Source organism: Harpia harpyja, chromosome 1 (genome assembly GCF_026419915.1).
Source record: "Harpia harpyja isolate bHarHar1 chromosome 1, bHarHar1 primary haplotype, whole genome shotgun sequence".
Classification (NCBI taxonomy): domain Eukaryota; kingdom Metazoa; phylum Chordata; class Aves; order Accipitriformes; family Accipitridae; genus Harpia; species Harpia harpyja.
In genome coordinates this window covers 21,656,851-21,669,069 of record NC_068940.1, presented here as the reverse complement: position 1 = coordinate 21,669,069, position 12,219 = coordinate 21,656,851, and the positions used below count along the sequence as shown (strand labels likewise).

At 37.8% G+C, this 12,219-nt stretch overlaps 1 long non-coding RNA gene across 1 annotated transcript in view; it reads right to left on the bottom strand.

The window, feature by feature from the left end:
* LOC128140217 (uncharacterized) overlaps positions 1–7,837 on the bottom strand; it is a 35,160-nt gene extending 27,323 nt beyond the window's left edge. The window contains exon 1 of the long non-coding RNA XR_008234672.1: positions 7,764–7,837. This is a non-coding gene — a long non-coding RNA (uncharacterized LOC128140217). The remainder of the gene's footprint in view (positions 1–7,763) is intronic.
* Between the last annotated feature and the right edge of the window lie 4,382 nt (positions 7,838–12,219).

Here is a 12,219-nt window from a genome sequence, read left to right as displayed (position 1 = left end):
CCATAAATGTCTGAAAAAAAACCCCTTGTGACACTTCCCTATACTCAGTTCTACTAAAAAGAACAAATATTACTAGCTATTTTTTCTTGGTAGCTGCCATATTAAGATTTTAAAGCAACAATAAGGATCTTATACTTTTCATTTGTATTGTTGAAAATACCAGTAATCATTCATTTATTTTAAATCTGCTTTAAGCAATATCAAAGACAGTAACTCTTCAATAAACGGGGTCTACTTACCAAGATCAAAAGGAATAGATATTTATCTGTTACAAAGAAGCATAACTCTATGGAATTCTGTTAAACTACACTGATTTACATCAGCCCATGATATGACCTAGAGATTTTCTTCTTAGCGATAAAGTAGATATATTCAAACTCACTTTTTTACAGCTGTTGGATTCCCCTGCATTTAATGAAGAGTAGAAATCTTACAATTTTAAATAGATTTTTAATTTAAAATAAGAGTTGATCTGTTTTATAAATCTCAAAGCTATTAAATCCTTTTACTGTTCTCAGTTTTGAAATTAAAATCACTCTCTGTATCACAGATAATTAAATGCATATCATCTGATGATACAGCTATGTAATCCATCTTAAAACAGCAACGAATAAAATATAACCAAAAGTAACCCTGAATACTCATAATAGATTAAAACAGGAAAAGGCTTGAATATGACATTTATTTCCACAAAAAATGACTTGTGTACATATACATATATTATTATAAAACTTTGAATTATTAAATACAGCTGTGCTCCAAACTTACAAAGGACCAATTAATGTCTTTGATAAGCTGATGAAGTGAGAAGATCATTCTGTTATGTCCTGCTAAAGGCTTTTTCTTGTTCTCAGAAAGGTCTTGAATTCAAGAGGATGGCTTACAGCTACCTGCATGCAGAAAGGCTTGTCAGACAGAGGTCACAGGCAGCTGCGAAAAACATGTCTCAGAATTCCCCTTTTTACGGCAAATCAACAAATATTTTAATGTTTTATATTAAGTATGCATGTGTACATATAACATACATGCACATATTTTATGTACATGTACACGTATACGTAACCTTCCTGATGAAAAAGAAAGTGTTGAAGTCTCAACTCCTCAGCGTGGGGTGGATTCCTGAATGAGGAGATTATTGCACAAGAAGACAAACCTCATCATCTTCAAGCTGTAATCTTCTCTGCAGTTTCATCCTGAAGGTGTGTGCCTCCAACTAGGGTAAGACATGAAAATGATATTAAGTTGCTCAAGGATGGTCAAACTGAGGCAGTTCCAGACATACAGAGAAGCAGAAACCATAGTTGCCTGAGAAAGTTTCTCGGTTGAGATTGTAGGTACTGGGTGAGAGCTTGGTGGGAGTTTTGAGGCTTGTACTGAGACAATCAACTCAAAAATCCTTCTGTGCCTACGAGTTTAGGACCTTTCACAGCTCTGCAGCATTAAAACAGAGTCTTCATATGTATATAAGCAGAATTTATGTAATATGAATATTTTACAATCCTAGTATAATGTGCAATGGCCAGATAAAAACTAGACTTTTTTACAGAAAGTGAACAAAATTTATCTGAAAATGCCAATTGGATTAAAATGTAACTTTTAGACATAAGTGTATGCATATTCCTGCAAATATTTTATATACTTATGAAAATATTACATAAAACTTACATGAATGTTATAGTTTATAGAATATTAATTTGATGGGAATTTTAAAATTAAAGGTATTGAAATGACTGCTTTTTATATGGCTGAAAAATCCAATTTTCTTTATGTTGAAACAGGTTATTTTGTTAACAGCTGATATATTTCATTTCAGCCTTAAGGTCTTAGATTTCTTTTATAGACACTTACACATTATGATTGTCTACATCATTGGTTATTATTGGTATGATAACTATTATTGGTTATTTCATGGTAAAATATATATACATATTTGTATTATATTTTTAAGTTTATATGTATATATGTGTGCATATATGTTATATATGCAATATTATTGTCATTCATTAAAATGTAGTATATATTATATGATATACAATATATAGATAGAATGTAATAGACAAACTATTCTATAATCTAGTTTTATATTATAGTATACATTTATATTATGTTATATATTATGCATATATTACATTTTAATGTAATAAGGTTTACAAAAATTATTTAATGTTTTAGTATATATTCATGTTTTGTTTAATACTTAAATAGCAACCAAGATATGGTTTACCAATTAAAAAACCAAGTTATCACTTATGAAAAATAGTTTTTACAATGTTTTTTAGGAAAAATCTTATACTGTGCTAATTAAAATATAACTGCAAAACCTTTTTCCAAATTGCACATGATTTAAAGTTAAAACAAAAAATGCAAATGTTAATGTGTTTTGAAATGTCAAAGTTTTGTCCTAAAATTTTGATTTTTATCTCCTTAAGTATTACAAAATAATAACATCTCCCTTTTGCTCTTTCACCATGAACTCCAGATTCCAATTCCCCCCCCCCTTTTTTTTTTTTTTTTTAATAAGTTCTGACAGTGAAAAGTGTCAGATCATGCATTTGCTCCACACCCAGAAAAAAATCCAAACTTCATCCGGGTCAATATAAGTTTTACGCATAGTGGAGCATGACCTGGAAGGTAACAGTGACTGTTACGTGTATTACCTCCGATAATTTATTGCCACAGCCTCATCTTTCATCTCTATGGAGCAACAGTGTCTCCTGGTGGTCAACTAGTAGTTAACGTCCGGCAACGATTTTTTCAAAAAGTATTCGACTCATTGCAGTTGATATATATGAAGGAACTAGTATAATAAAGCTAAGACTGTTGTGTAAATTGTTGCCCTGGGAAGTGGTTTTATTGTCAATTCATTCAAGTACTTTACATACCTGGAATTAAATATGTACTTACATACTTTGGAAGTAAGTATTTTTTGGGGGAAAAAATGATTAATAAAAGCAAACTCCCTGTGCCTGTGGTCTCATCCTACCTTGATTATGACTGAAATGCTCTTCCCTCCCCCTGGCCAAGGATGCACTAATTAGATGAATTAAAAAAAAAAAACCACCCCCAAAAAAACCCCAAACAAAAAAAAAACCTTAGTTGTGCTGAGTCTTTAAACATTTTTCATGTGCATTCATTATGTGCACTGCTTGCAGTTAATGGGAAATTTCAGTCCCTTGTGAAAAGCAATGCTCTCTAAATCATTCTAATTCCTTCCATTTCATTTTCATCGCTACACACACAAAAAGGGAAGAGAGTAAATGTCTCCCTATCTTCAAATTCAATTTGAGACATTTTACTTGATGAAATGTATATTTGTGTAAACATTTCTCACTGGAGATGGCATCTAAATTTGCACTGTGGAACTTGACAGCACAGCTTTATAACCTTATATTCTACTCATTGATCTCTAGCTGCTGTGTACTATCTAAGTAAGTTCCTATTCATATTTAGCTTAAATTGTAAACAATATAAGGTTCTAAGCCTTATATAGAGAGCTTCAGTAGTATGAAAATACTGTGGATTGGATATGTTTACTTGTAAATATGTCTGACCAGCAAAGTGCAGAGTTGAATGAACTTAGATCTTTCTTCCATGGCAGGGTTACAGACTGAAATGAGGTTTTATTTAGCAACAAATTATTTTGCTATGCAAGAAGAATATGCCAATAAAATACTCGAATGCGTGTATGGGAGGTGAGTAAAATATAAAGCTGGTGATATTCTAGCATCTGTGATGAATATCATATAGAACAGGTAAAGAAAGGTGTGCTCCTTCAGAAATAAAGATAAGCACGGATCTCTGCCATCAATGGTTAGGAAAAAAGTATTCAGAGTGCTGAACTAATTTTCCAGGAGTCGTCTTATTAATGTGTGGTCTTCTTCTATTTTTTGTTTTTCTATGTCTATAAAATTATGATACCCAGTTCTACAACTGCAAGCAGATGAAGACATGCTTGTATCAGAAGACTCAAAGCTGACAGAGAATGACATGCAACCGAGTATTACTCAGCTTCAGTCAGGTTTGTTGAATTCACACACTAGGAAGTATTGTCAAGGCACAGGGCTAACATATATTCTGAACTTGTTGAATATAATGAAAGGTGGCACTTGTATTTGTTCTAGGAAATGTTATGCAGTGAAAGACATTTACTCTCAACATGCAAAATTGCATAATTTCTTATTAAACATAAATGGAATTGATACATGGACATTTAAAGCCATTGGAATTATTTTAATTTTTATATTTTTCCTCACTAAAGCTGCTGTTCCTACCACATCTGAGTTCACTGCAAACGAGTTCCCATGTATAAATCCTTATATAAATTCATAAAAGGTTAATAAACACAGTGAACTAAAACTGAAGCTTTGCATAGGTTAATGAATATATGGATGATATAATAGCTTAGTTTTATTTGAATTTCAGACCTGCAGTAGTTTGAGATATTCCTGTGCCAAAACTCTGGTACATTTTGCACAGGAGCTCCACACAGAAAATTCAGATGCTGGAAAGCACAAATTTGGGTATGCTCAGATCAGGAGTTTTTGGTTTGATAGTGGTCCCGTTTCCACCAGGGTTGTGATGATAAAGACACTTTTTATTTTTAATTAAAAGTCTTGTATGAGACTTTACATCTTTGAATATTGAGGTGCTTTCTAAAGAAGGAGGTATCAATGTTCCCAGGTTTCAATTCAAACAAATTCTTCTCTAAAAAGTAAGCCTTCTAATGTCTTTGGCAACACAGCTTCTGTACAGCTCCTTTCCCCCTTGCTTGCATGAGAGGTTATTCTCTTCTTATAGGTGAAGACCCTGTAAAGTGAAGAGACGTGAAATAACTGTGGCCAAGATAACATAACTTGTTGATAGAGCGGAGATTATTCAGTGTCTCCAATGCAATTTTTACAAACAGAATGAGTTACTGTAGTAAGAGCCATTTAGCTGTTTTGATGCAAACAAGTGGAATGGTAAAGTCCTTATCTATATGTATCAGCCATTAAATGACTTTCGAGGGGGCTCATGCTTTTCTTTCACTCCTCAGCAGCAACTTTTACTATGAAGGGAATATTGAGAAGGATCAGCTGCATTTTCCCAACTCCATCACTGCCTGTAGAATGATTCAAAAAGCTTAAAAAACATTATTAGTTTACAGATGGTGTAAGCTAGATTGTCACAAAAAGGGTAGAAGAACGCAACTTTCACTTGCACATAAGACTGGCCCATTTCTAATTTGACTGTTAGGAAACCACTTGATAGTACTGATAAAAAACTGTTGCTGCACAGCAGATAGGCATTATCTGTCATTCCATTTTTTATTAATTTTAGTTGCAAACAGGTAAAGTGCTTATCAAGAAAACTCACGAGGCTTAAGAAATGTCTGTATTTTGGGCATGACTCCCTTGGTATTCAAGTTGCCAAACAGGACTATTGCTTATAAGTTAAGATAGCCTTGTGGAAAATGTGACTGACTTGCAAAATTACCTAAAATCAACAAAACTCAAGTGGATGGATTTACCAGGGATTTACCTACAAAGATGTACATAAAAACCAGGCTGTTTACTTCAGCTTGGGAAAGCTAACAAAAGTTTTTCTATTAATTGCAATCTATCTTTAGCTGTATGCACCATCAGTGAGCAAACCAGGTGACACTTGCACTTAAATTTATCTGCCATGCAGAAGAGTGGGTGAGAATAAATACAAATAAACAGCAAGGGATATCTGTAGTTCCCAAAACAGAAGGGAACAAAGGAGAAAAACAAAGACATGTCTGAAATTATTATTATTAACATATCCTAGGAGATACACATGAACTATAAGAACTCTGTCAGTATTTCTATCATTTGGCCAGAAAAACATCTGCATCAAAGCCCTAGAAACAAATGCACTCACAGAGCTAATGTTACTATAGAGACAATTATAGTAACAGTGCAGATACTGAACAGCTGACATTTTAAGAGTATAGTTTTTTCTTCAGTACACATCACGTTCATCTATCTGGTCCAGAAAAAAAGACAGCGATAAGCTAACCCACTACTTTTAGATGGCCTGAGAGAAGACATAGCAACAATTTCCCATCTAATTCTCAGTTGCTGTGACATTGTGAGCCTGAACTGTGCTATCTTTTATAGTGTACCTACAGGCCAGATTTTCAATAAAAAGCTCAACACCTTAAAAGGTCTCTCTGTTTCTGAGACACCCATGTAAGTGGCCAGTTGTCTTCGAAAAATATCTGACCATGAGCATTTTATTGAGAGTGGCTGTAGCATGATCACACCTGACACTAAGTGCAGAAGCTCTTCTCTTGAAAACCTAGACTTTTAAATTCACCTAAAATTCTTTTATTATGGCTTTGGAGCTTACAGATGCAAGCTGTCTTGCATCTGATCAGACTAGAGGAGTGGTACAGCAAGTGTGTGGTTCTACTGGATAAGATATCCAATATGAGAGACAGAATATGTGATGGCATCCAGGTTTGCCTATTATTGTCCCTGCTCAGGTCAAGGTAAGATGAAAAGGGACAAACGCTTCAACCCTGGGTCAGGGTACAACCCCTCTGTAGCTCGCAGGTACTTTACCCTACAAATGAAATCCTCCACTGATCTAAATTAGCAAACATACTGTGGCTGTAGTGGATCTATTCTAGTTGATTTCATCTGAAAGACTGGTATGAAACTTTCTTAACAAAATGTGATTTGCAATTTTTCAACAGGTTTACTTGAATCTAAAATTCAATTTGTTCATGCTAACTGTACCCTTTAAACAATCAATGGCTATACAATTTCAGTAATGACTCTTTAAAATTAGAATTATTGAAAAGGCTTACAAGTAGTGATAAACAGAATAAGGTGGTATTGATTGGCCAGTGAAAGACATTGATTTGAACTGTAAACAGGTATTATGCTAGAAGAATTGTATTACTGTACATCTTTTTGCTACTCTTATTCTGAGTCACCTGTAAGCAGAGTCTTGGTGTTTATTTGATTATGGTTTTAATAGGCTTTTAATAGTTTGAGCAGATTTATGACTGAGGAAACATGAAAATCTGAAAAACATAATGTAAAATGGATTGAAGGCACAAGTTTCCACAGACTTGTTCCACTTAATAGATTGTGAATTGTTATGATTTACTGAACAAATATGCTTACCATATAAATCTAGATACTATGTTCCATCCTTACTTTAGCCAAACAAGAAATTTTGTACTGACAATTGTGAAGCATGTAGAGTATGTATGCCTATGCACATGCTTGGTGTGTGGATTATTTCAGAAAAGCAAACTTCAAAATTGCTAGAAATCTTCCAGTTTCAGTCAGGAAAAATAGAATAATATTCTATCTAATCTACAATTAAATATATTGTTATTCTATCAAATGACACAATATAAAACAAAGAACTAAGGAATCAGGACTACAGTAATAATAGGCACTGTTTAAACACAGAAGTTGGTGCTCTCTTCATCAATGGGCTTTTAGTCCAAATGTGACAGGTAAAGACACAGAGTGACTAATATTGCAGCAGAAAATAGGTTGATATATTCTCAGTCTAACTTTAATTGGTAGGTAAGCAACTAAATGGGAAGAAAGGGAAAGTTACAGCAAGAAGATTAAACATAAAAGATAAAACTATGTAGAGAATAAAAAGAGAATAAAAAAGAGAATGAAAAGAGAGAAAAGATGAACAAAGAGCAAGTCTGCACAGGTTAGAGAAAATTCAGTAAAACTTTAGTTCTGCAAAAAGAGCAAAAGTTCCTGGCAGACTTAGCATCTTACCCTTCACATCTGCTGCAGCAGTCTTTGCTTTGGCTGTTGTTGGTCATCCCTCCTCTCATCAGCATGGATCTGTGTTGCTAATTCTGTACTTGCATTGTGTGCAAGTCTCTTATCGATGTCAGTGGAAATGTCAAGCATGAAATGTATTTAGTATACACAACAGATTTGTACTGAGAGGAAAATTTTGCTCTGGTTTTGTCTTCAGGCTTAATGCAGATCTGACCTTAGAAAAACATGCAAAGCTGGGTGCTTGCAACACAGTTCAAGTTATGTCTTTTAAGAAGCCAATTGTCATCTCATACTGACTGTATACCCGTCAATTCCGGTTAATTCAGTGTAATGACACCCAACGGACACATTTCTGAGAGGGAGTTTGAGCCCTCACGGCCTATCATTTGGCAGACATAGGATCTAAAACAGTTAAAAGTCATCACAGTTTTGTTTTTTACTGGTCTCAGTAGGAGCTGAACACTTTGCAAAATCCAGAAACTGGATGTAAATATCTAAACGACAGCTGGCCTTTTTGAAAAATGAGGTTACATATTTAACTTACATAAAGCCTAATGGCTGCAAATCTGTTTCAATCTAAGCTTAAAGTTTAAGAAAACTGCATTAATAATACCTGGCAGCTCTATATTTTTCTTTCTTTACACATCCATTTTTAAAAGATCATAGGGCTTTTTTACTTTTTTCACAGTCTGCTGTATGCTGAATATACACCAGTGTAATGCAGCGTAATTTCATAATATGCCTGCAACTTTGCATGTGTCCACTGTAAGAAGTTCCATTCTGTTGCATTTGCAAAAAGGAATGATTTGTCTTTTAAAAGTTCTCCTTCAGCTGTGTTTCCAGAAAGTGTAGTGAAGAGTTTGTCTTTTGCTGAACTGATAAGGAACATAACTGATGCCAAATTTGAAAGTTTATACTCACTACAACATGATATGGAAGGGGCCAAAGAGTTAAAAAGAAGCTGCACTACAAAGAAAATGTGGACATTAATTGGTATGCAGACATGAATTTTCTCATAAAGCTTCAAAGTTTCATGTCAGCTTCATACAAAACTATTTCTAGTAAGAGCTACAAACAGACCAGTGTAAGTTTTATTGTTTATCCGCATCTATCACCTATGCCCACACACATCCACACAAACATAGAAAAGGATGAGGGTAGTAGGGAATCTGGAGATCTTGATTATTATTTTTTTGCAGGTATGTTTTTGTGTTTCTAATTTGAGAGCATCCTTACACAAAAGAAGGGGGTACTCTTTCAAAATCCCAGATGTGAGAGCAATGCATGCCAAACAGTATTTCTGCTCTGGTGGGTATTGGCAAAGGTTGGACATGCTGGTGAGATGTGAGATGTCTCTCTTTTATAAACATATGGAAGAACATGTTCTAGAAACACTGGAGACCACAATAATCCTGAGGACAGAAACTAAGGAGGACTAGGTACTTCACAAGAGAACCGAGATGTTTCTTGGATGAATGACAGTGGTTCAGAACCTGTAAACAAAACTCTCTAAAGTTCCTTCTCTGAGGGCAGTGGGAGTAAAGGAACGAGGCAGCCAGGAGATCAGGGCCCAGAAACATCCCCCCACCCAAGGACCAGGCAGGCGCCGGGCGAGAGGGAGTCAGGAGAGGCCTTGGCAGAGGCCTTCCCCATGCTCGGGAGCACCTCAGAGCCCCAGCACTTGACCCCAGGCCTGCCCCAGCCGTGGGCTGACCTGACCTGACCTGACCCGACCTGACCCACTGCCCTGGCACCCGCTTTGCCTGGGCATCGCCTGACATGGCCCCCGCAGGCCCTGGTCCCACCCGGCTCACTGGGACATGGTGGGACTGTGCCCACTGGGGCAAAGAGGGGAGGGCATGGACCTGCTGACCTGTGGGCACCTGCTGGCCCATGGTCCACGGCCTGTGCTGGCCCCTAATCTGTCTATCTATCTATCATAAAGTAGCTATGCTCTTGTTCTTTTAAACCACATTGTTTTCATTGCTTCTGAGTTTTCAAGCAACTTCGTATTTACTGTCAAAATGACTCTGAATCTCCACATTTGCCTGAATGCTGTCAGAAATAATTATTCATCTGAACGCTTTGTAAATGCCTTTACTGGTATTCAGAAATCATACTTTATTACTTTCTTGCTTCAAAAGCTCGAGTCATCCAGTGTATTGGTTTTGTGTGGCAAGGTTTTGGTAGCGGGGGGGGTTACGGGGGTGGCTTCTGTAAGAAGCTGCTGGAAGCTTCCCCTGTGTTCGAGAGAGAGCCCATACCAGCCGGCTCTAAGACAGACCCGCCGCCGGCCAAGGCCGAGCCAATCAGTGATAGTGGTAACGCATCTGTGATAACATTTTTAAGAAGGAAAAAAAAGTTGGGACGGAGGTATTCGGCAGCCGGAGAGAGGAGTGAGAACATGTAAGAGAAACAACCCTGCGGACACCAAGGTCAGTGAAGAAGGAGGGGGAGGAGATGCTCCAGGCGCCGGAGCAGAGATTCCTCTGCAGCCCGTGGGGAAGACCATGGTGAGGCAGGCTGTCCCCCTGCAGTCCATGGAGGTCCACGGTGGAGCAGATATCCACCTGCAGCCCGTAGAGGACCCCACGCCGGAGCAGGTGGGTTCCCGAAGGAGGCTGTGACCCCATGGGAACCCCGCGCTGGAGCAGGTTCCTGGCAGGACCTGCGGATCTGTGGAGAGAGGAGCCCACAGAGCAGATTTTCTGGCAGGACTTGTGACCCCGTGGGGGACCCACGCTGGAGCAGTCTGTGCCTGAAGGACTGCACACTGTGGAAAGGACCCATGCTGGAGCAGTTCGTGAAGAACTGCAGCCCATGGGAAGGACCCACGTTGGAGAAGTTCATGGAGGACTGTCTCCCGTGGGTGGGACGCCACGCTGGAGCAGGTGAAGAGTGTGATGAGTCCTCCCCCTGAGGAGGATGAAGCTGCAGAAAATAACGTGTGATGAACTGACCGTAAACCCCATCCCCGTCCCCCTGTGCTGCTGGGGGGGTGGTAGAGAATCCGGGAGTGAAGTTGTGCCCGGGAAGAAGGGAGGGGTGGAGGGAAGGTGTTCTGAGATTTGGTTTTATTTCTCATTACCCTACTCCGGTTGATTTGTAATAAATCAAGTTAATTTTTCCCCAAACTGAGTCTCTTTTGCCCGTGACGGTAATTGGTGAGTAATCTCTCCTATCCTTATCTTGACCCACAAGCTCTTTGTTATATTTTCTCTCCCCTGTCCAGTTGAGAAGGAGGGGGAGTGATAGAAAGGCTCTGGTGGGCACCTGGCATCCAGCCAGGGTTAACCCATCACATCCAGTCAAGGTCTAGAAGCTATACTTGATGATCTGCGTGACCAGTCATACAGGACTCTAGTAAGCCAAGGCAGACTAACATCTGAAATCAAAGCAAACTGTTAATCCTGCATGTTATGCACAGACACAGAAGTTTGAATTTAAGAGACAAAATCTTATATTGCCTTTTTAATGTTTGCTAAAATGCTACTCAACATTCAAGGTTCGGTATGTTTTATGATCACAGTTTTATCATAGAAACCTCCTGTTTCCATGGCATTGTTTGCCAGAATCTCATCTTTCATTTAAATAAAAAATGCTGATATTGGTTACATTTGGATACCTAGATACCTAGAGACTTCATCGGCATTAGTAGGCTTTTTTCTCTTAGGCAATACAGATGCAGACAGCAAGAGATATACCCTTCTATGGCCAAAATGTCCAAATACCAACAGCACATAAACAGATGCAGTGCTCTGTTCTGCAAATAGCCCGAAACAACGTCTCTGGAAGGTGCAATGTATCCTCTTTACAGCAATGGTATATTAAGTATGAAATGGAAAGATGTAATCAAGAAAACTATAAACATTTCACTACTGCTTATGCAGTTTGGGTCATAAAGTCAAGGTACTAACGCAGACCCTAGCTACTCTCACGTTACTAGATGTAGACAAATTTACCATGGGCTGATGTCCAAATGCAAAAAACTGCAGCTTAAAGAGAGCAGATTAACAGTTTCTACAAGATTTTGTAACACATTAAGTTGTATGGAAAACATTAAGTAAATTGAAATTAACAGCATTTAATAACATCGGAATGTAATTTTTTTAAAAATTTGTGTGAGTACTCGCAATGGAGTAAATGACAATATAAGGAAGTTCCTCCCCTTTTTCACCCCCCTCTCTCAGTGTAAGTTATACAGTGGGGCGAGACAAGCTCCTGGGTTACAGCTCATGGATTGTTACACAGAGCCCTCATTCCAGGGCACTGGTCCCAACACTGGGAATGGGGTGTGGGCGTAATTCAGCTCTGAAGCTTGGTCTATGTGGACTAAAGAGTTCACACAGATGAATGTGAACTTGTGCGGATGGAAGGGTCACTCGACACAAAATGTCCTTGACTGGAGCATGAATTCAGAGTGCGCAAGATTAAGACTGAATGGTTT